This window comes from Dendrobates tinctorius, unplaced genomic scaffold (genome assembly GCF_039654945.1).
Source record: "Dendrobates tinctorius isolate UK_male_01 unplaced genomic scaffold, ASM3965494v1 ptg000127l, whole genome shotgun sequence".
Lineage (NCBI taxonomy): Eukaryota > Metazoa > Chordata > Amphibia > Anura > Dendrobatidae > Dendrobates > Dendrobates tinctorius.
Window position 1 is genome coordinate 43,562 of NW_027361795.1, and position 21,872 is coordinate 65,433.

A 21,872-nucleotide genomic window follows, 5' to 3' on the forward strand; every position below is an offset into this window, starting at 1 on the left:
AGGAATTCCTTCCCCCCAGGTTTTATCAACCCTGCCACTTCCTCTGGAAGAGCAGGAATGTTAATTAGCTAGACCATCTTCCTCACACCATTTGCCTTCTCTCCTCTTCAGAGCGGGAAAAACTTCTTTGTTTGAAACGAATAAAACTATGAGAGACTATACCATAAGAACCAAATACCCTAGAGATATGAAAATCATATTTTTGTAACCTGAGCGGTCCCAGCTTCGAGACCGCGTATGTTTCGAAGTTCTACCCTGTCCAGAACATGAGATAGGATTTGCGCCCAAATGGACGGTCATATCGCATAGATGTTTGATGTTTTCTTGATGGGCTCATTACGCTGGGAAACATGATACCACTGATGAGTCCATACCAGCTTCTCCCATAAAGTTATAGCTAATCTAAGTTTTGTAGCCAAAACATAACTTGGATAAGAGAGGTGGGATCAACCCAGAATGCACCTCTCTGTGATGTCACATAGGAAAGTCTATAAGGCATTTCCTGGGCAAACCAGCTCAGAACAGCTCAAGTCGTCGTGCTAGAAGGACCCCAATGAGCGGAGAAGTGCAGCTCCGCCTCCACCCACCTTAGCCGCATGGTCTGCCTAAGGAACAATATGGAACTGTGAGTGTAATCTCTTTGTTTTCTCCACTTTTATTTTATACCTGTACTGTACATATTTTATGTCTCAATTTTATAGCAACTTTTATCTGTAATCACTGTCCTCTTTCGGAAAATAAATGAAATTATTTAGATCTGTCTCCATGCTCTAAGAATCGAACTATACGCCTTTGATAGATAATCGCTACTAATTCAAGGGGTTTGCCACGGACCCTCTTAATTTAACACTGTGAATTAAGTAACCGTGACTGGTGGCAGCGCGTTGTGTACGGCTATTACGGCTTGCTGGCAGTCTAGAAGGGTCTTATATTGCTGAGTAAGGGGCTTCAGCCACAGCATTGATAATTCCCTTACTGCAGAAGCCTAATTGCCGGTTCACAACAGGCAGCCCGTCCGGCGACTAATTATCCTAGGTGCAGTTCCCTGACTGACCTGAAGGTAAGGGGGGCGCCGGAGAGCTGCGAGTTCCAAAGTGGAACTGAGAAAGTGGGATATACATAAATCCCCGCAGTACTTGGAAGATTGATAGCAGTGGTGGGGCATCCAAATTAAACTCCCCCTGCGGCAAATTGTAGAGCGAGATTAGCTTGCTGGATATTTTTGGTCACATGGTGCCAGTGTTGGGATAACTAAGATAAGCCCCACTGCGCCTGTGATAGCCGTGTGCCGGCATTGTGTCACGCCCCTCCGTCCGCTGATACACCCGTGTCAGTGGTGGGACTGTGACATAGTGGTGACACAGGGTCCGCTGTCCGTCGCGTTTTGGTGGCAGCGGGACTCCCGTTAGTGTCGCCCGTAAGTGGACGAACGGCGGTGGGCTGTTCGTCACATATTGGTGGCAGCGCGGTGGGATAATCCTAGAGCATTAGTGATTTGGTTTGAGCAATCATTCCTCTCACTAAAAACCTGCACGGTTCCTGCGGGAATCCTGCATCATAGGTTTTGGAGAACAGACTCAGTGGTTACTAGTCCTGAGACATTAGTGTGTACTTGCAAGTATCCCCCTCCCGTTTCTTCGTTTTTCTTTTTCTATCTTTTATTTGGCAACCATGGCGGCAAAAGGAGAACCTTGGTACACCCGGCAGACAAAGGAAGTTCTTGCTGCATTATGCACGTACCAAGGCCTTGACGCCACGAACAAAAACAGAGCTCAAATGATCGCGGCTCTAGTGCAGCTGGACAACGACCAGAATCCAGCGAGCGCAGAAGTTGGCCCAAGTTGCAATGGGGCTGCAGCAGAGGCTCCACTCCTGAGCGCTGGCCCCACATTCAACCAGAACGGGGTGGACCCCTATCTGCAAATGCCTTGGACGAACTCCCCGCCGAAGACAGTGATGGGCGGGTGAGGCTGATCCAGCAAGCTCGAGAGAGAGCAGAGCAGCGAGCCGAGCGCCAGGCGGAGAGAGCTGAGCGCCAAGCTGAGGCTGAGAGAGCCGAGCGCCAGGCGCAGAGGGCCCATGAACTGGAGGTACTCCAGCGGGGTGGGAATGCCCTCACAGCCCGAAGCCGTGAGCCCAGCAGCGTCCAGACTCCTAAACCCCGGCCAGAGCATTTTCCCGTTATGGAAAAGGACGGGGACTTGGACACATTTCTGCGAGCCTTTGAGAAAGCCTGCAGACAGTACCAGCTGCCTAGAGACCAATGGGCAAGGTACTTGACCCCAGGGCTAAAAGGCAAAGCCCTGGAGGCATTTGCTTCTCTTCCGCCAGAAGCCGATGATGACTATGACGCCATAAAGCAGGCGCTGATCGCCAAATACCGGCTGACACCTGAGGTATACCGAAAGAAGTTCCGACACCTCCAACGTGGCCCACACGATAGCTACAGTGATGTGGTGCAAGGACTCAGGACCCACTTTGACCAGTGGATCCATGGACTGTCCGTTGAAACCTTTGAGCAGCTACGGGACCTGATGATCAAAGACCAGTTCCTGCATCTCTGCCCAGCTGAGGTCCGACAGTTCATCCTGGACCGCGAACCAACGAACGCGGACAAAGCGGCGCAGATCGCCGACAACCACGAGGCCAACCGGAAGCCCGAGACGCGGAGGCCAGTCGCCACCAGCTGGAAAGGGGGTAAGCCAGCAACAAACCCCAATGCCCCAGCTAGCCGTCCCTCCGGAGGCCCTGTCCCTGTTGCCAACAACAGGCCGGCTACTGACAGTCGCCTGTGTCACCACTGCCAGCGGCCTGGTCACTTCTTTTACACCTGTCCGAACAGGCCGAAGAACCCCCCAGCCAAGGCCCCCGGGCCCAATGCCTCTGTTCTTTTGGTGGGAGGTGTGGTTGGGAGGGCTGAAGACAACGTTCAACCTGTTCAGGTGGGGGCCCGTCTTGCTACAGGCCTCAAGGACACCGGGGCTGAACGAACCCTCATCCGTCCTGGACTGGCGGCCCCTGAAGAGTTTGTTGAGGGGAAAACCCTGACTGTCACCGGGATTGGAGGCACCCGTTGTCCCTTGCCAGTGGCACGAGTTTTTCTTGACTGGGGTGCCGGGAGCGGGTTGAGGGAGGTGGGAGTGTCTGAAAATTTGCCCACTGATGTTTTATTGGGGACTGACTTGGGGAGGATGGTTGCATACTATGTCCCTGACACCCTTCCCCAAACTGATAATAAGGGTAACGTTAACCCTGATGATGTTGATGATGGGAAACGGAATGTGTTACCTGCTAATGCCTTGATGAGTAATGATGCAACTAACAACCATTCTTTCCCCAGGTACGATGCTGATGCTGATGTGAATGTACCAAAGCAAACTGATAACCATTCTTCTCCTAGGAAGGATGATGATGATGTTGATGTATCTGTGCCGACTGAACCCGTTAACCCTTTCTTTGAAGCGGTAGATGTGTCCACAGGTACCGAAGTGCTCAGCCCCGTCACTCTGCGGAGTGAGACGGCTGAGGAACCCCTGGCAGGAGTAAGCAACGGTGCTCAAGGAAATGGGGAGGTGCATGGGGACCATGAGGAAGGTAATGCCATGCAGCTGACCAGTGCCACCGAGGAGGGTAACTGGCCCATAAGTAGCACTGCTCCTGAAGTGTTGGGGGTGGATGGGGAGGTAGAGCCCAGGGCAGCACCAGCTGGTGGGTCTGCAGAAATCCCCAGGGAGACAGCATACATAGCAGCTGTCACACGCAGTCAGAGTGCCCAGATCGCAGGTAACGCACTGTCTTCTGGACCCTCTGCTGCTACAGGAGAGACTGAACCAGAGGTGAACCCAGAGCCGGTTCCAGAGGGTCCCAGTAAAGAGGGGACCCTGACGTCACTTCTGGCAGCCTCCAGCATGGAGTTCCAGGCTGCTCTGCACTCAGATGCCAGCCTGGAGAAATTGAGAGGTCTCGCCGAGACGCCCAACTCCAAGTCTGATAAGGAGAGGGTGTTCTGGGAACGAGGAAGGTTGTACCGGGAGACAGTACCCGGAGATCCTAAAAAGGAGTGGTTGAGGGAAAGACAGCTGGTCGTCCCCTATCAGTTCAGAACTGAGTTGTTGCGGATTGCCCATGAGATTCCACTCGCTGGACACTTGGGGATCAGCAAAACAAAGGCACGGCTGTCTCAACACTTCTATTGGCCCAAGATGGGGACAGATGTAACACACTACTGCCGCTCCTGTGCCACCTGTCAAAAAGTGGGTAAGGCGGGGCCTGCTCTTAAGGCTCCCCTTATTCCTTTGCCGGTGATAGAGGAGCCTTTCCAGAGAATCGCGGTGGACATTGTAGGACCGCTGTCCGTCCCCAGCAGCTCCGGAAAGCGATACATTCTCACCGTGGTAGACTACGCTACCCGGTACCCAGAGGCAGTAGCTCTGTCTTCAACCAGGGCAGATAAGGTGGCTGACGCACTGGTGACCATCTTTTCGAGAGTAGGATTTCCCAGGGAGATGCTTACCGATCAAGGGCCCCAATTCATGTCTCGCCTAATGGAGGCTCTCTGTGAGAAAATGCAGGTGACGCAGCTGGTATCGAGTCCGTATCACCCACAGACTAACGGTTTGTGTGAACGTTTCAACGGTACCCTCAAACAGATGCTCCGCATACTGGTTGAGACCCAAGGGCGCGACTGGGAGCGGTACCTCCCACACCTGCTGTTCGCTTACAGAGAAGTTCCGCAGGCTTCGACCGGGTTCTCCCCCTTCGAGCTCCTGTATGGCAGGCGAGTCCGGGGACCCCTTGGGTTGATAAGAGAATCCTGGGAAGATGAGCCAAACCCCACAGAAGTGTCCATCGTGGATTATGTCATGCGCTTCCGTGACAAGATGCAGACCTTGACGCAGTTGGTGCATGACAACCTGACGCAGGCTCAGGCTGACCAGAAGCACTGGTACGACCAGAACGCCCGGGAGCGGACCTACCAGGTGGGCCAAAAGGTGTGGGCGCTGGTCCCTGTACCAACGGATAAGCTTCAGGCAGCCTGGGAAGGCCCGTACGTCGTCCACCAACAGCTCAACCCGGTCACCTACGTGGTCACGCTTGACCATGCTCGGGGTAGGCACAAGGCCTTTCACGTCAACATGCTGAAGGCGCACTACGAACGTGAAGCTTGCATCCTACCGGTCTGCAATCTGCCAGAGGATGGGGAGGAAGATTCCCTCCTGGACATGCTGGCCCAGGCCAAGGCCAATGGGTCCATTGAGGACATGGAGATAAGTGGTTCGCTCACCGTGTCCCAGCGGTTGCAGTTGATGGCCACCCTGGAACTCTTCCGGCCCGTGTTCACCAACCGTCCTGGGAGGACGGAGTTAGCGGTTCATGAGGTGGACACCGGGAATCACGCCCCATTACGGCGAACACCTTATCGGATCTCTGAAACGGTGCAACAAGTCATGCGCCGAGAGGTCGATGAGATGTTAAGGCTGGGAGTGATTCGACGGTCAAAAGGTGCGTGGGCTTCACCTGTAGTCCTCGTGCCTAAAAAGGATCGAACCACCCGGTTCTGCGTGGACTACAGGGGGCTCAACGCCATCACAACCTCTGATGCCCACCCGATGCCGCGCATCGAGGATCTGCTCGAGCGGTTGACAAACGCCAACTACATATCCATCATGGATTTGAGTCGGGGATACTGGCAGATTCCCCTGAGCCCTGAGGCGCAGGAGAAATCCGCCTTTATCACCCCCTTTGGACTGTACGAGTCCACGGTCATGCCCTTCGGCATGAAGAATGCCCCTGCCACTTTCCAGCGGATGGTCAACCACCTGCTTCGGGGACTGGAGGAGTACGCAGTGGCGTACTTAGACGATATTGCCGTCTTCAGTTCCACCTGGGAGGAACACCTTCAGCACCTCCAGGAGGTGCTCAAGCGTCTTCACCAGGCAGGCCTGACCATCAAGCCGGGGAAGTGCCAGATAGGCATGCGCGAGGTCCACTACCTGGGGCACCGGGTAGGCGGGGGTTCCATGAGTCCGGAGCCAGAAAAAGTGGACGCAATCGTGTCCTGGCCCACCCCCAGGACCAAGAAACAGGTGAAGTCCTTCTTGGGCACTGCAGGGTACTATAGGCGGTTCGTACAGGACTATAGCGCCCTTGCCAAACCCTTGACTGACCTCACCAAGCAGAGGCTACCCCAAACAGTCAACTGGACAGATGACTGTGAGGCGGCTTTCCAAGCTTTGAAAGCAGCCCTGTGCAACTCTCCAGTGTTGAGAGCAGTCGACAGCAGTCGCCCGTTTCTGGTACAGACCGACGCCAGCGAGTTTGGCCTCGGTGCTGTGCTTAGCCAGGTCGACTCGGGGGACCAAGAGCACCCCGTGTTGTACCTGAGCCGGAAACTTTTGCCGAGGGAAGTGGCATACTCGACCATCGAGAAGGAGTGTCTGGCCATGGTGTGGGCACTGCAGCGTTTGCAGCCCTACCTGTATGGGCGCGCCTTCACGGTGGTAACCGACCACAACCCACTGAGCTGGTTGCACACCGTGTCGGGAACCAATGGAAGATTGCTCCGCTGGAGCCTTGCCCTTCAACAGTACGATTTTACTGTAAAACACAGGAAGGGCAGTGAAAACGGCAATGCCGATGGGTTGTCCCGCCGGGGCGAACCCGCTGAGGTGCGCATGGCCGATTACCGAGAGGTAATGCCTCCTTAGCGCCCTCTTAAGGGGGGAGGTGTGATGTACCATGTCTGCAAGATATGTTTTCTGTTGCAATGTGCTAACAAATCCTCCATCCTAGGACATTGTAAACTCTCAGTAGTAGGAATTCCTTCCCCCCAGGTTTTATCAACCCTGCCACTTCCTCTGGAAGAGCAGGAATGTTAATTAGCTAGACCATCTTCCTCACACCATTTGCCTTCTCTCCTCTTCAGAGCGGGAAAAACTTCTTTGTTTGAAACGAATAAAACTATGAGAGACTATACCATAAGAACCAAATACCCTAGAGATATGAAAATCATATTTTTGTAACCTGAGCGGTCCCAGCTTCGAGACCGCGTATGTTTCGAAGTTCTACCCTGTCCAGAACATGAGATAGGATTTGCGCCCAAATGGACGGTCATATCGCATAGATGTTTGATGTTTTCTTGATGGGCTCATTACGCTGGGAAACATGATACCACTGATGAGTCCATACCAGCTTCTCCCATAAAGTTATAGCTAATCTAAGTTTTGTAGCCAAAACATAACTTGGATAAGAGAGGTGGGATCAACCCAGAATGCACCTCTCTGTGATGTCACATAGGAAAGTCTATAAGGCATTTCCTGGGCAAACCAGCTCAGAACAGCTCAAGTCGTCGTGCTAGAAGGACCCCAATGAGCGGAGAAGTGCAGCTCCGCCTCCACCCACCTTAGCCGCATGGTCTGCCTAAGGAACAATATGGAACTGTGAGTGTAATCTCTTTGTTTTCTCCACTTTTATTTTATACCTGTACTGTACATATTTTATGTCTCAATTTTATAGCAACTTTTATCTGTAATCACTGTCCTCTTTCGGAAAATAAATGAAATTATTTAGATCTGTCTCCATGCTCTAAGAATCATAGAATCATAGAATCATAGAATCATAGAATCGTAGAGTTGGAAGGGACCTCCTGGGCCATCTGGTCCAACCCCCTGCTCAAAGCAGGATTCGCTAAATCATCCCAGTCAGATGTCTGTCCAGCCTCTGTTTGAAGACTTCCATTGAAGGAGAACTCACCACTTCTCGTGGCAGCCTGTTCCACTCATTGATCACTCTAACTGTCAAAAAGTTTTTTCTAATATCTAATCTGTGTCTCTTCCCATTCAGTTTCATCCCATTGCTTCTAGTCTTTCCTTGTGCAAATGAGAATAAAGTTGATCCTTCTACAATGTGACAGCCCTTTAGATATTTGTAGACAGCTATTAAGTCTCCTCTCAGTCTTCTCTTTTGCAAACTAAACATTCCCAAATCCTGCAACCTTTCCTCATAAGACAGGGTTTGCAGACCGGTCACCATTCTGGTCGCTCTTTTCTGAACTTGCTCCAGTTTGTTGATGTCTTTTTTAAAATGTGGTGCCCAAAACTGGACACAATATTCCAGATGAGGTCTGACCAAAGAGGAGTAGAGGGAAATAATGACTTCACGTGATCTAGACTGTATGCTTCTGTTAATACATCCTAGAATTGCATTTGCCTTTTTTGCTGCTGCATCACACTGTTGACTCATATTCAGTCTGTGATCTATTAGTATACCCAAGTCTTTTTCACATGTGCTGTCACTTAGCCCTATTCCTCCCATTCTATATATGCTTTTTTCATTTTTATTGCCCAGATGTAGTACTTTGCATTTCTCCCTGTTAAAAACCATTCTGTTAGTTGCTGCCCACTTCTCCAGTTTATTTAAATCTTTTTGAATCCTCTCTCTCTCTTCTCTAGTATTAGCTATCCCTCCTAGCTTTGTGTCATCAGCAAATTTAATCAGTTTACCCTCAATTCCTTCATCTAAATCGTTGATAAAGATGTTGAACAATACAGGGCCCAGGACAGAGCCCTGTGGTACCCCACTTGAGACATTCTTCCAACTGGATGTGCAGCCATTTACGACCACTCTTTGGGTCCGATCACTAAGCCAGTTATGAATCCACCTAACAGTTGCCTTGTCCATTCCATACTTAGTCATTTTTTCAATAAGGATTGTATGAGAGACTTTGTCAAATGCTTTGCTGAAGTCAAGATATACTATATCTACAGCATTTCCTTGATCCACCCAATCAGTGATACCGTCATAGAAGGAAATTAAGTTAGTCTGACATGACTTATTAGTTAGAAACCCATGCTGACTCTGTTTAATCACTTCATTCTTATCCAGGTATTGACATACATGTTGTTTAATAATTTGTTCAAAGATCTTTCCTGGTATAGAAGTCAGACTCACCGGCCTATAGTTGCCTGGGTCCACCTTCTTCCCCTTTTTGAAGATAGGAACAACATTTGCTCTTCTCCAGTCTTCTGGCACTTCTCCTGTTCTCCAAGAATTTTCAAAGATTATGGAGAGGGGTTCAAAAATTTCTTCTGCTATCTCCTTCAGTACTCTGGGGTGTAATTCATCTGGACCTGGAGACTTGAATTCATTTAGGTTAGCTAAGTGTTTCCTCACTATCTTTCTGTTTATAGATATCCTGGATTCTTCTATTCCCTTAATAGGACAGTGAATAACAGTTGATGTTGCATTTCCTTTCTGAGAGAAAACAGATGCAAAATAGGAATTTAAAAGTTCAGCCTTCTCAACATCCTGTCTTACCATTTCATCATTTTCATCCTGTAAAAATCCTATAGCATCTTTGACTTTTCTTTTACTTTTGACATATCCCCAAAATCCTTTATTATTGCTTTTGACATCTCTTGCAAGCCTCAGTTCATTTTCAGCTTTAGATAATCTGATTTGTGCCCTGCAGGTTCTGCAGACAGCATTATATTCTTCTTTAGATATGCCTCCCTCTTTCCATTTTATAAACATTTTTTTCTTCCTTTTTAGCATGTGCTTAAGTTCTGTGTTCATCCATCCTGGTTTCCTTAAATGCTTCCTATTCTTCCCTCTTTTTGGAATTGTTAACAACTGTGCTTTGAGAATTTCATATACGCCTTTGATAGATAATCGCTACTAATTCAAGGGGTTTGCCACGGACCCTCTTAATTTAACACTGTGAATTAAGTAACCGTGACTGGTGGCAGCGCGTTGTGTACGGCTATTACGGCTTGCTGGCAGTCTAGAAGGGTCTTATATTGCTGAGTAAGGGGCTTCAGCCACAGCATTGATAATTCCCTTACTGCAGAAGCCTAATTGCCGGTTCACAACAGGCAGCCCGTCCGGCGACTAATTATCCTAGGTGCAGTTCCCTGACTGACCTGAGGGTAAGGGGGGCGCCGGAGAGCTGCGAGTTCCAAAGTGGAACTGAGAAAGTGGGATATACAGTACATAAATCCCCGCAGTACTTGGAAGATTGATAGCAGTGGTGGGGCATCCAAATTAAACTCCCCCTGCGGCAAATTGTAGAGCGAGATTAGCTTGCTGGATATTTTTGGTCACATGGTGCCAGTGTTGGGATAACTAAGATAAGCCCCACTGCGCCTGTGATAGCCATGTGCCGGCATTGTGTCACGCCCCTCCGTCCGCTGATACACCCGTGTCAGTGGTGGGACTGTGACATAGTGGTGACACAGGGTCCGCTGTCCGTCGCGTTTTGGTGGCAGCGGGACTCCCGTTAGTGTCGCCCGTAAGTGGACGAACGGCGGTGGGCTGTTCGTCACAGCTGCCTCCATTCCGAGCCCTGATGTGTGCCCAAACGGTGGTTTACATATGGGGTATCATTGTGCTCAGGAAAAATTGCACAACAACTTTGGGGGTCTAATTTCTCCTGTTACCCTCGGGAAAATTAAAAATTGGGGGGATAAAAAAATAATTTTTGTGGAGAAAAAATTATTTTTTATTTTCATGGCTCTGTTATAAACTTCTGTGAAGCACTTGTGGGTTCAACGTGCTCACCACACATCTAGATTAGTTCCTTGGGTGGTCTAGTTTCCAAAATGGGGTCACTTGTGGGGGGTTTCCACTGTTTAGGTACATCAGGGGCTTTGCAAACATAACATGATGCCTGCAGACCATTCCATCAAGTCGACATTTCAAAACATCACTACTTCACTTCCGAGCCCCAACGTGTGCCCAAACAGTGGTCCCCCCCCACAAATGGGGTACCAGCGTACTCAGGACAAACTGGACAACAACTTTTGGGGTCAAATCTATCTTATTACCCTTGTGAAAATAAAAAATAGTGGGCTAAAAACAATTTTAGGACAAACTGAACAACAACTTTTGGGGTCCAATTTATCTAATTACCCTTGTGAAAATAAAAAATAGTGGGCTAAATATCATTTTTTGAGGAAAAAAAATATTTTTTATTTTTGTGGTTCTGCATTATAAACTTCTGTGAAGCACTTAGGGGTTCAGAGTGCTCACCACACATCTAGATAAGCTCCTTAGGGGGTCTAGTTTCCAAAATGGGGTCAGTTGTGGGGGAGCTCCAATGTTTAGGTACACAGGGTCTCTCCAAACATGACATGGTGTCCGCTAATGATTGGAGCTAATTTTCCATTCAAAAAGTCAAATGGTGCTCCTTCCCTTCCGGGCCCTGCCGTGCACCCAAACAGTGGATCCATTTTATCCTGTTGCCCTTGTGAAAATGAAAAAACTGAGGCTAAAAGAACATTTTTGTGAAAAAAAGGTACTTTTTTTTTACGGATCAATTTGTGTAGCACCTGGGGGTTCAAATTGCTCATTATGCATCTAGATAAGTTCCTTGGAGGGTCTAGTATCCAAAATGGGGTCATTTGTGGGGGAGCTCCAATCTTTAGGCACACAGGGGCTCTCCAAAACCGACATGGCAACCGCTAAATATTCCAGCATATTTTTCATTCAAAAAGTCAAATGGCGCTCCTTCCCTTCTGAGCCCTGCCATGCGCACAAACATTGGTTTATGACCACATATGAGGTATTGGTTTACTCAGGAGAAATTGCCCAACAAATTTTAGGATCCATTTTATCCTGTTGCCCATGTGAAAATGAAAAAACTGAGGCTAAAAGAAAATTTTTGTTGGAAAAATTAAAATGTCCATTTTTTTCTTCCACGTTGCTTTAGTTCCTGTGAAGCACCTGAAGGGTTAATAATCTTCTTGAATGTAGTTTTGAGTGGCTTGAGGGTTTCAGTTTTTTGAATGGTGTCACTGTTGGGTATTTTCTGCCATATAGACCCCTCAAAGTGACTTCAAATGTGAGGTGGTCCCTAAAAAAATGGTTTTGTAAATTTTGTTGTAAAAATGAGAAATCGCTGGTCAACTTTTAACCCTTATAACTTCCTAACGAAAAAAATTTTGTTTCCAAAATTGTGCTGATGTAAAGTAAACATGTGGGAAAAGTTATTTAGTAACTATTTTGTGTCATATACTTCTCTGGTTTAACAGAATAAAAATTCAAAATTTGAAAATTGCAAAATGTTCTACATTTTCACCAAATTTCCGTTTTTTTCACACATAAACGCAAAAATTATCGACCTAAATTTACCACTAACATGAAGCCCAAAATGTCACGAAAAAAAAGTCTCAGAATCGCTAAGATGCGTTGAAGCGTTCCTGAGTTATTACCTCATAAAGGGACACTGGTCAGAATTGCAAAAAATGGCCAGGTCATAAAGGTCAAAATAGCCTGGGTCATGAAGGGGTTAAATACCGAGCTGGCACTAAAAACGCCAATGCCGATGCCTTGTCCCGTATGCCAAATGCTCCTGATCCAGCAGGAGATCTAGAAAACCAGGAAGAAATAGAGATGTCTGCATTCCACCACCACAGTGCCTCCCAAGATTCTAACCATGTAACAGGGAGAAGTCTTGCCATTCACGAAGTTTCCCTTAATCCACTACCTCACCATGGTTGGGCAGAGATGCAGAGCAGTGACCCGGCAATATGTATGGTCAAAGAACTCTTTGGAGAAGCAGATTCATCTCCAGCTCCTGACGCACCTGCGGATGTCCAACAGTTGTTGAAAGAGAGAAAGAAGCTGTTCCTTTTTGAAGGCAAGTTGATCCAAAGAGCTATTAACCCACGTACGCATGAATTGGTATGGCAGATCGTGGTCCCCAGAAAGGATGTGCCCATGGTCTTGGAAGCTTACCACAATCAAGTGGGACACTTTGGTTGGAAAAAGCTGGAAGTAGTCATCCGCGACCGCTTCTTCTGGACAGGTATGAGACGGTCCATTGAACAGTGGTGTAGGGAATGCAGCCCATGTAATCTCAGAAGAATTAATTCTGCCAATCAAAGGGCCCCATTGAAGCACATCATCACTAAACAACCTTTGGAACTGGTGGCCCTAGAACTATTCCCGTTTCCTAGTGGTAGTTCTGGTGAAAGACCAGACAGCAAGAACAGCTGCAAAGGTATTCCAAGAATATTTCTGCAGACCCCATGGCTACCCAGATCAAGTGCTGACAGAAAGAGGTCCAGCCATCGAAGCAGAAGTCTTTCAAGAATTTTGCTCCCTCTATGGATGTAAAAAGATCAAGACTACACCATACCACCCACAAGGCAATGGTCTTTGCAAAAAACTGAATCATCTGGGGATCAATTTATTGCAGATCCTGCCACTAGAAGAAAGGAACCAATGGCCTGAGAAATTACTTGATTTGATTGAAATGTACAACCATATCCCAACCAGCACAACAGGATATGCCCCAGCTTACTTGATGTGTGCACATCCAGGTAAACTCTTCATCAACCTGGAAAAGGGAGTCCTAACTCCTGAAACCATATCCAGCCAATTGGACATGGATTGGAATACAGAAAGACAACTGCAGTATCATAAAGTTCAGCAATGTGTAGAGGAAAGTCTTGCTCAAGCTAGGCAAAAGCAGGAAAGGAACTTTAATAGACATACTGTGGCAACCCCCTTACCAACAGGTGAACAAGTGCTGAAGAAAAAGAGAAGAAACCACAAGTTAGATGACCAATGGGAGGCTCAGCCTTACACTATTCAACCATCTTGCTCTGACAGCAGCAAAGTGTGTACTATCTCCAAAGACGGCGGAAAAACGTGTACTACCATATCCAGAGACAATCTGAAAGTATGTCCAGCACAATTGCATGAAAGAGTTGAGACTAAGGAAGACTCTCAGCTAAAAGAAAAGACTGATACCAAGATTCGCACTGTTCTTGGTGAATTCCCTAGTTCTTGGCTACAAGTTAAAAACGTAGTGGTAGTTCCAAGTGATGGTTTCCCACAAAGGTCTTTACCAGAGACACCAAATTGTTCTGGAAGCTATGAATCGCTAATGCCAACCACTAACACCTTGCATGTGGAAGAATCAGAAAACTTGCCCACAGTCAGCAGTGAACCGGTTGTACCCATGGTAGGTTCAAAGATTCGTAGGAAGTTGCCTAGTATTCCTATCTTGCGCAGATCACAGCATAGCACACAGGGCCAAACCTCTTCTCATTATAGAAATGATTCGTAAAATATTCTAAGATAAATAAATTAGTTTTCAGTTGTACTTACATTGAACTTTGCCATAGGTAACGTTGCTAAAAATGTTAAAGAAGTTGTGCCCACATGGACTAATGTGAGATTTTAGTAGTTATTATGCCTTTTTCCACTACAAGAACTCATGTAAAGACTCTTGAACTTGAGAAGAAAAACTGTTCATCGTGCCTTGGCAGGAAGCCATCTAAAACAGCCAATGCAGTGAATGTTCTATTATGGTCTGTGTGCCCTGCAGCTGCACTCAGAGACGATCCAAACAATCAGAAGTGGTTTTGAGCTGTAATCCATGACTCAACTCAGTTAATGTGACTGTTCACCCATACCCAGGTTAAATGTTGTGTCATTTTGTTATGTGCTTATGTTCCTTGCGTAGCCCGAGGATGTCCTACCTTTAACTAGGGGGGAATGTGGCGCCCTGCAACTTTACCGCCACAAAAAGGTTAAATATGTACTGTTTAATATATGTTTCGTGAGCAATGGGAGTTATGCTTTCTCTGCTAGAGACCACAACACACACACACAATTTACCTCACTCCATTACTTGTCTTAAGCTTAGACCTTTGCAGACATACCCTAACTGGGAGGAAGAAGAAGGAAGTGAATGCTCCTGGCAGCCATGATGACATGTGGTCCCTCTAGGAGCAAAGCAAAGAAGCATCAGGGAATCAGCCCCTAGGCCATCCATTCTTTCAGAGCAGGGTGGTAAGCTGAGAGACTGTGTGAGTTTATACAACCTACAGTGGAGTGTTTTCCCTGGGAATGCAGCAGGAAACTAGGATCAGTGAAGGATTTTGCAAGAAGGAACTTCACACAGGATCCAAACTACAAGTTGCCCGAAGAGGAAAACACAATGAGTAGTGGTTATACTAGAAGTTCCAAACTCTGGGAAGCCTTGGTCCCTGAAGGGATTAGAATAGCAGGAAGCTTACACTGAGTCACAGCAGAGCGTAGGATAACTCCCATTCTCCAGAGCAGACTGTAACCTGGTGAGAGTAGTAATATCTCCTCTGAACTGCATCTGAACTACAGTAAATGATAAAGTGACTTTTCTTGTCTCCTGCCTTATTACTCTGTGCGTTCTACTTCCATCACAATCTCTGGGGGTCTGCCCTAGTTGGAGAGGGTTTAACATCTGCACTGCCATCACCATCTACTCCCCCAGGGATCATCTGCAGTGCCGACTATACTACAGTCAAACACTTCAACTGGCGTCACGAATCACTGCATAAACTTTTTCCCATTCAATTCTACCCGTTTTACATGACCGCCTGGGGTCATAGACTGGGTCACTGCCACTGTGACACATCCCTTTAAGACGACCGGCCCGGTACGAGTGTCCCACAGCCTCTGGGGCGCGTCATATGCAAGTGAGAGGGGTCAATTTTGGCGCCATTTCTGAGGCTCTGCCCACAATGGGATGACTCAGCATATGCTTAGCTGAGCTCATGGGTCCCTCAGACAACAGGGTCCATGTTTGCAATATTTCTGAATACAGTTCAACATATAATTTTAGTCTTTTAGGGTGAAAGGCTCCCTCTCTTGAATAAAGCACTGCTGTGGATGATAATCTGCACTTATCTTTGCTCCACAGGCAGATACCAAGAAAAGGTCTTTAGAATACACTGGCAACATATGGGTTAATAAGCACTTCTGAGCCTTGTAGTGACACAATAGTAGAAAAAAAAAAATGCCCTGATGAAGTGAGCTGGGACAGCTCAGGAAATGCGTAGGCACCAATAAATTTCCTTGCATTATACCTACAGCAGCGCAGTGTATCATTGCACCTTAAAGCCATCTTCACTTACAATAGTAGAAAGGCACAGAGGAATATATCCTGTTCGTGATGCCATTTTAATTGCAACAGCCCTGGTATGGGGCCATTCCGTTCACTGTTATCCACCCCCACGCAGTGTCCACAGCCAATTGAATAACAACAGACAACACGTCTCGGGGATAACAGCTGCTTTACCTCAGCAGAACAGGGAGAAATAACATGTAGTTATTGCAACAGTTCACGTGGGGAATCCACGGCCAATACAGTTCAGGATTGGATTCTGACGCAGAATTGAAGTTCTGGAGCTTTAAGAACCTGTATTAGTTAGGAGCAGTACTTGCAGGTAATTATAAGAGAGTTCAAAGTCTCTTGGTGGCATAAAGGCAGAAGAGGGAATATATGGCAATATGTACAGACCTGAAAGGCCGTATTCATTTTCTCAGCTGGTCACGGTACGTGCAGAAATATACTTGAAGTAAATAACTGATAATTTGCAATGAGGCGGGCAACCCTCAATTTCCTCAACACGCAGAGCAATAGGTTCTTCTGTACACATTTAGTGCGATTTAATGCTGGAGAAACACGCCTTAAATCGGGGTTCATTAAAGGGACATACACAGTCTGGACCAGATCACTACACATACAACTCTGAACCACACATGACTCTGCTGCATGCACGAAAAATAAACACACAGCTCTGCTGCATAGACAAAACAATTGCATGCACAATAGACACACACAGCTCTGCTGCACACATATGTAAGGAGACAGACATATTGCCCTCATCTGAAGAAACAAGTGTTGTTACATTGCGTAATGTGAACTGCGATGTGCGATAATGATATTGATAATATGAATTGCTTGACAGTAGGAATAGCAAGAGTTAATGTTTGGGACTAGTCTAAAGTAAGAGGGGCTAAGTTGAAGGAAAGAGACAGTTTCCCGTTGAGATATCAAATAGGACCCAAAGTGCATAGAGAAGAGACATAAGATCTGGTGTGAGCAGGGCTACATTTTCTTGGATATCCCTAATAGTGAAAGGAGACCAGGAAAGATATAATGTGATACGGAGCAGAAACGAGGAAGAGTGACCGAGAGACAGAGTGATTTATCGGTGATGGGTCCTGGGGAAAAAATGCCTAACAGTAAGGCCCAGAGTTTATAACTCCTGACAGGACGGACACAAACAGGACAGGGTATACAAGACAAAGTAAGTACCCCAGGAAGGAGTTCCAAAGTGTCAGCGCCCTTACAGCCTGTGAAGATCTGAGGTTGTGGTTTGTAATAATCAGCGAGGCAGGTTAACAATGCAACTATTTTTTATTCCTTGCATCCATAGTCTTACATCTATTCTGGGTAGATGGTCACAATGCAATGTCACCAGTCTACAAGATCCCATCCTGGGTCGATAGTTCCACCGCCCCCATACCTTGCAATACCAACTGTCTCCCAACTTTTGGTTGTTCCACCACTTTTGTATCTGCCATCAGAATATTCTGTAGTCATAGTCCATGCACCATACCATGACCGTAGCACATGTCTCCCACTCTAGCTGGCAACATCAGTCCTTAAGATAGTTCCTCACATCCAGACGATAGATATCACTATCGTAGCACATGTATCAAGCTGCAGCGGGAACAACAGTCCTTAGGATAGCTCCTCACATCCAGACAATAGATATCATGACTGTAGCATGTGTATCAAGCTCCAGTCAGCAACCACATATAGTACAATCCCAACCAGGTTTTTCCAAACGTCTTTTTGGGTTCATTGATGGGCAGAAGGGTAGACCTGTATTTCACCTGATGGGGCCATGGTTCCTTGGATTATTCATGAAGAGGGTCTCTTTGCAAAGGGAGCCAGAGACTTTTTAATTCATAGCTCCCTTTCAGGACATTCTACCATAGGATTGAAGGAAGGTGGTGGGAGGTGATCCTTCATTGTTTCATTGTTCAAATAACCTGCATATTTATCCTAAGTTGTGTAGGTTAGTAAACTGCAGTGGGCAACACTTAATCAGCAGGTATTCACAAATTAACATACAACAAGAGTCAACGTACAGTCTCATATGAAATAATGGTTCAATTGAGGCCTCTGTGACGCTATCAAGAGTAATGAAATGATTGCTTTTACCTGTACCTTTATATTATGTATACATAACATCCAGCCCACATGTTTACCTCTGCTTACTGTCACTGAATGGAAACATTGAATCCAGATACTGAACCTTTTCCAGGTCAAATTAGTGCACTTAAACTAATGAGCAAGCAAATCTCTATAAAACACAGCAATAAGTTTGGTGTAATCAGTACTCCTTGCTGGAAAAAGTCTGCATCCCTTAGAGCTGTGGATTCTGCTCTATGTCCAATAGTCTTTAGAACAAGGCCAGAATGTGAGGGACTAAGGTGAAGGGAGAGAGACAGTTTCTTGTTAGAATGTCAGAGCATGCCCAGAGTGTGTATAAAGAAGACCTAAGGTCTGATGTGAGAAGTGCCATATGACGTGGGTGTCCCTAATGATAGAGGAGACAGAGACAAAGGATAGCAAGATCCTAGAGGAAAGCAAGAGAGAGAAGTGTCCAAAAGAACAGAGTAATTCATGGGAGATGGGTCCTGGAAGAGGACACCTAGGAGTACAGCCCAGAGTTTACAACTCATAAAAGTAACAGGCCTAGATGGGACAGAGTGCGTAATATGAAGAGAGTGCCCAAGACAGGAGTTCTAGAGCATCAGGGACAGAAAAGATAAGTACCGGTCATACTGGTAACATAGTTCTCTTGAGAGTAAAGAAGACGCGGAACCGAGTGTTGAAAATAGGACTCATGCTAACTGGACAGTAGTAGTACTGAGCTAGGTTATGATGAATTGGAGAAGGATGTTGAAAATAGCGGACAAGCGAGAAAAGGCAAAAGAATTGAAACGGTGTATGGATAATGCTCTGTATTGTAAAGGAAACGTTTAAAAAGATGTGTATCTGCTATCTACTGTACATAATTTCCCCTAACTTATTGTTAAGTGTAAAGTTAATTTTTGAGTGGTGGTCTCCCTCCTTGAACTGTCAAACATCTGATCTTGGCCAACCCGTCTGTTATGAATGAGTCACCGTAGGAGGCAAAAACAGAAATACTAGCTAAGTCCAGAAAACCAAAGAAGTTGGCAGCTATCGGATTGCAGACCCCTGAATCTATCAACAACAACTAGCAGTAGCCGTGGGGGGTTCCTACGGTGCCCTAGACCCCTCGATCACAGCCGGAGAACTACATAGCCTAAAGACAGAAAGGGAAATCTAAACTGCCCCAGAGCAGATCCCAAAGCAATAGGCAGCCCCCAACATATAATGACGGTGAAGCAAGATGAAAAAACACTCACACAGATAGAAAGATAGGCTGAGCAAATGATGGGGCCCAAGCTAACTAGATAGGACAGGATAGAAAAGCTGCTGTCTGTAATCCGCCAAAACCCTATCAAAACAAGAGCCAACAGCTGATAGGGAAAAAAGCCCTGAAGACGCTAGGCTTCAAAAAGACTATATCAGTACTCAGGTATTTTCTGAAGACAGCGCAAAAGGGAATTCAGCTCACCCCAGCAGGGAATGGCAGAAATCAAGGAAAACAATGCAAAACAAGACCAAAACACAAATGCAAAAAGTAGAGCAGAAAACTTAGCTTTTGAGGAGCAGGAATCAGACTGGTCTCTTAGAATCCCTCAGAGAGCTCACCAGCAAGGCAGAAGGGCGTCGGCTGCCTTATATCCAGTCAGTAATTCCCGTCACCCAGTCATCATCATCCTGCCCAGGTGCTTGGTAATCAGCCTCACTACCTTCCTTCACCAGAAGAGGGAGTTCATCAGACCTCAATGGTGAAGGGGAAAATGAACTCACAACACCCGTCATTGGTTACATGTGGCCTGCAAGGGTGTAGTGCCTCCACAGCAGAAGTTCATGCACCGAGCTAGGACCTCCACTTTCATGAAACAAGCCAGGGTGTAAGAAACGAGTACCTCACCCACAGCTACTGCCCCACTCCACATTACAACAGCATGGTAATACCAATTGTAAAAACTGAAAAAATGACAATATAATATAATAGCAATACCCACAAATAAATTATATACTAATAATTGCTTTTTAATATTATATGGCCATATCCACTTCTGAATTAATATAGAAGGAATATAAATGAATATAGTAGGATGATAGTTCCTGAATATAAATATATATATATATTTAAAAGAAGCTCTTTTTCCCCCAAAATTTATTTTTTTGGGGGAAATGGGGGTGCATCCTATAATCCAAATGAAGCTTGTTGGCTACAGTGGAGTGGGATCCCAGGGTTACTGCAGCAGGAAGTTTCTGTTGGCAGCAGCAGCAGGACTGGGCTTGTAGGAGGTGGTGTTCAGAGGTGCGGGGGTTCCGCAGACAATTTGTGAAAACCCGGCTCCCAACATTTCAGTTGTGCATGCGCCGCCCCCGGCAGCCTTTTTCCCAGAGTCCACAGCTTTCAAAAGCATGGAAAGTGTGGGGTCTCCTGGCTTTCACAAAATGTTGGCAGAACACGACCTCCTACCAGCCTGGGGCCCGCAGCATCTTACGCTACGGCCGCCAGAATCCTGCAGCAGCGACTCAGCAACTTGAGACCTCGCTCCCCTGTCGCCACCCCCCAGGTATGCTACCATAAAAGCGGATTGTAAGAAGCATCAGCATTTCCTAGAATTTTTTATTCCTATTTTCCTCACCAAAATTTGGGGTGCGTCTTATAATCCTCAAAATCTTGTACATATATATAAGATATATACATATATAAACTATTATATAAGATATATACATATATAAAATATTACACACCTATATAGCTATATACAGTAGTTCAGTTTTTGCAAGCTGCAGGCATTTTCTTTAGCCATATTTTTATGTCATATGTTTATATTTTCACATTTAAGTCTTTTTTAGTTATTATTTTAAAGTGTGCATATTACACAAGGGACTGTATTAAATGACCCCACATGACTAATGTTTTCATAATCACGTTAATTATCCCATAATTAGCGATACAAGGACATTGTCTGATTACTATAGAGTTTATACCCAAGAGATTGGCCTCTTTAGCACACCTGTAATGAGAAGTGTTAATTTAGGAAAATTAAATAATTTGTACATCATTTTCCTAATGTTTCAGTCTAATACATGCATGCCAGCTGAATCAGTTAAATGGCTTGCAATCCTGCTGACATTTGCAATCACACAGTACCAATCTAAATGATGAGTTGTAAAAGGTCAAGATGGCTGCCAAGAATTCCATCAATATTCCTAAAAAATGTCATATAAAGGTGTGAAAAATGCAAAGAGAAAAAAATAGCTGATTTTCCATCAGTCACTAACACATGCAGTATAGCATACTAAGTAAATTATAAACATTATTAATATGAATGTCATTCTATTTCAGACTACTTTTTATATTTTCATATAGGAAAAAGGATATACTAACTGATCTATATCTATATGCAAAATAAATTGTATGACTGCTGTTTGTTCATAACTTTAGACACGTGCATCAGTTAAAGACAAAGTTTAAGACATAAGTTAAAGAACTTTGGTCAGATTACCCATTTATAGAAAACTAGATGGTGGCCCGATTCTAATGCATCGGGTATTCTAGAATATGTATGTAGTTGATTTATGACGATTTAATAATAATGCAATAATGCACCCCCCAATTCTGATATACATGGTCCTCTCACCCCCAATCCTGATATGCATGGTCCCCCCACCTCCCTTTGCTGGTATGTATGGTCCCCCTCACCCCGCTTTCCTGGTATGCATGGTCCCCCTCACCCCTAGGAAACTGCACACATACAAAAAAAAATTTATACTCACCCATCTTTCCTGTGGTCCAGCGCTGTCCCGTTCTCCCGGAGGCTGGGGGAGGAGTGTGGCACTTGCACCGGAGTACACGCATGCCCATACCATGCTGTCCGGCACCATTTTCCTGAAGACACACTGT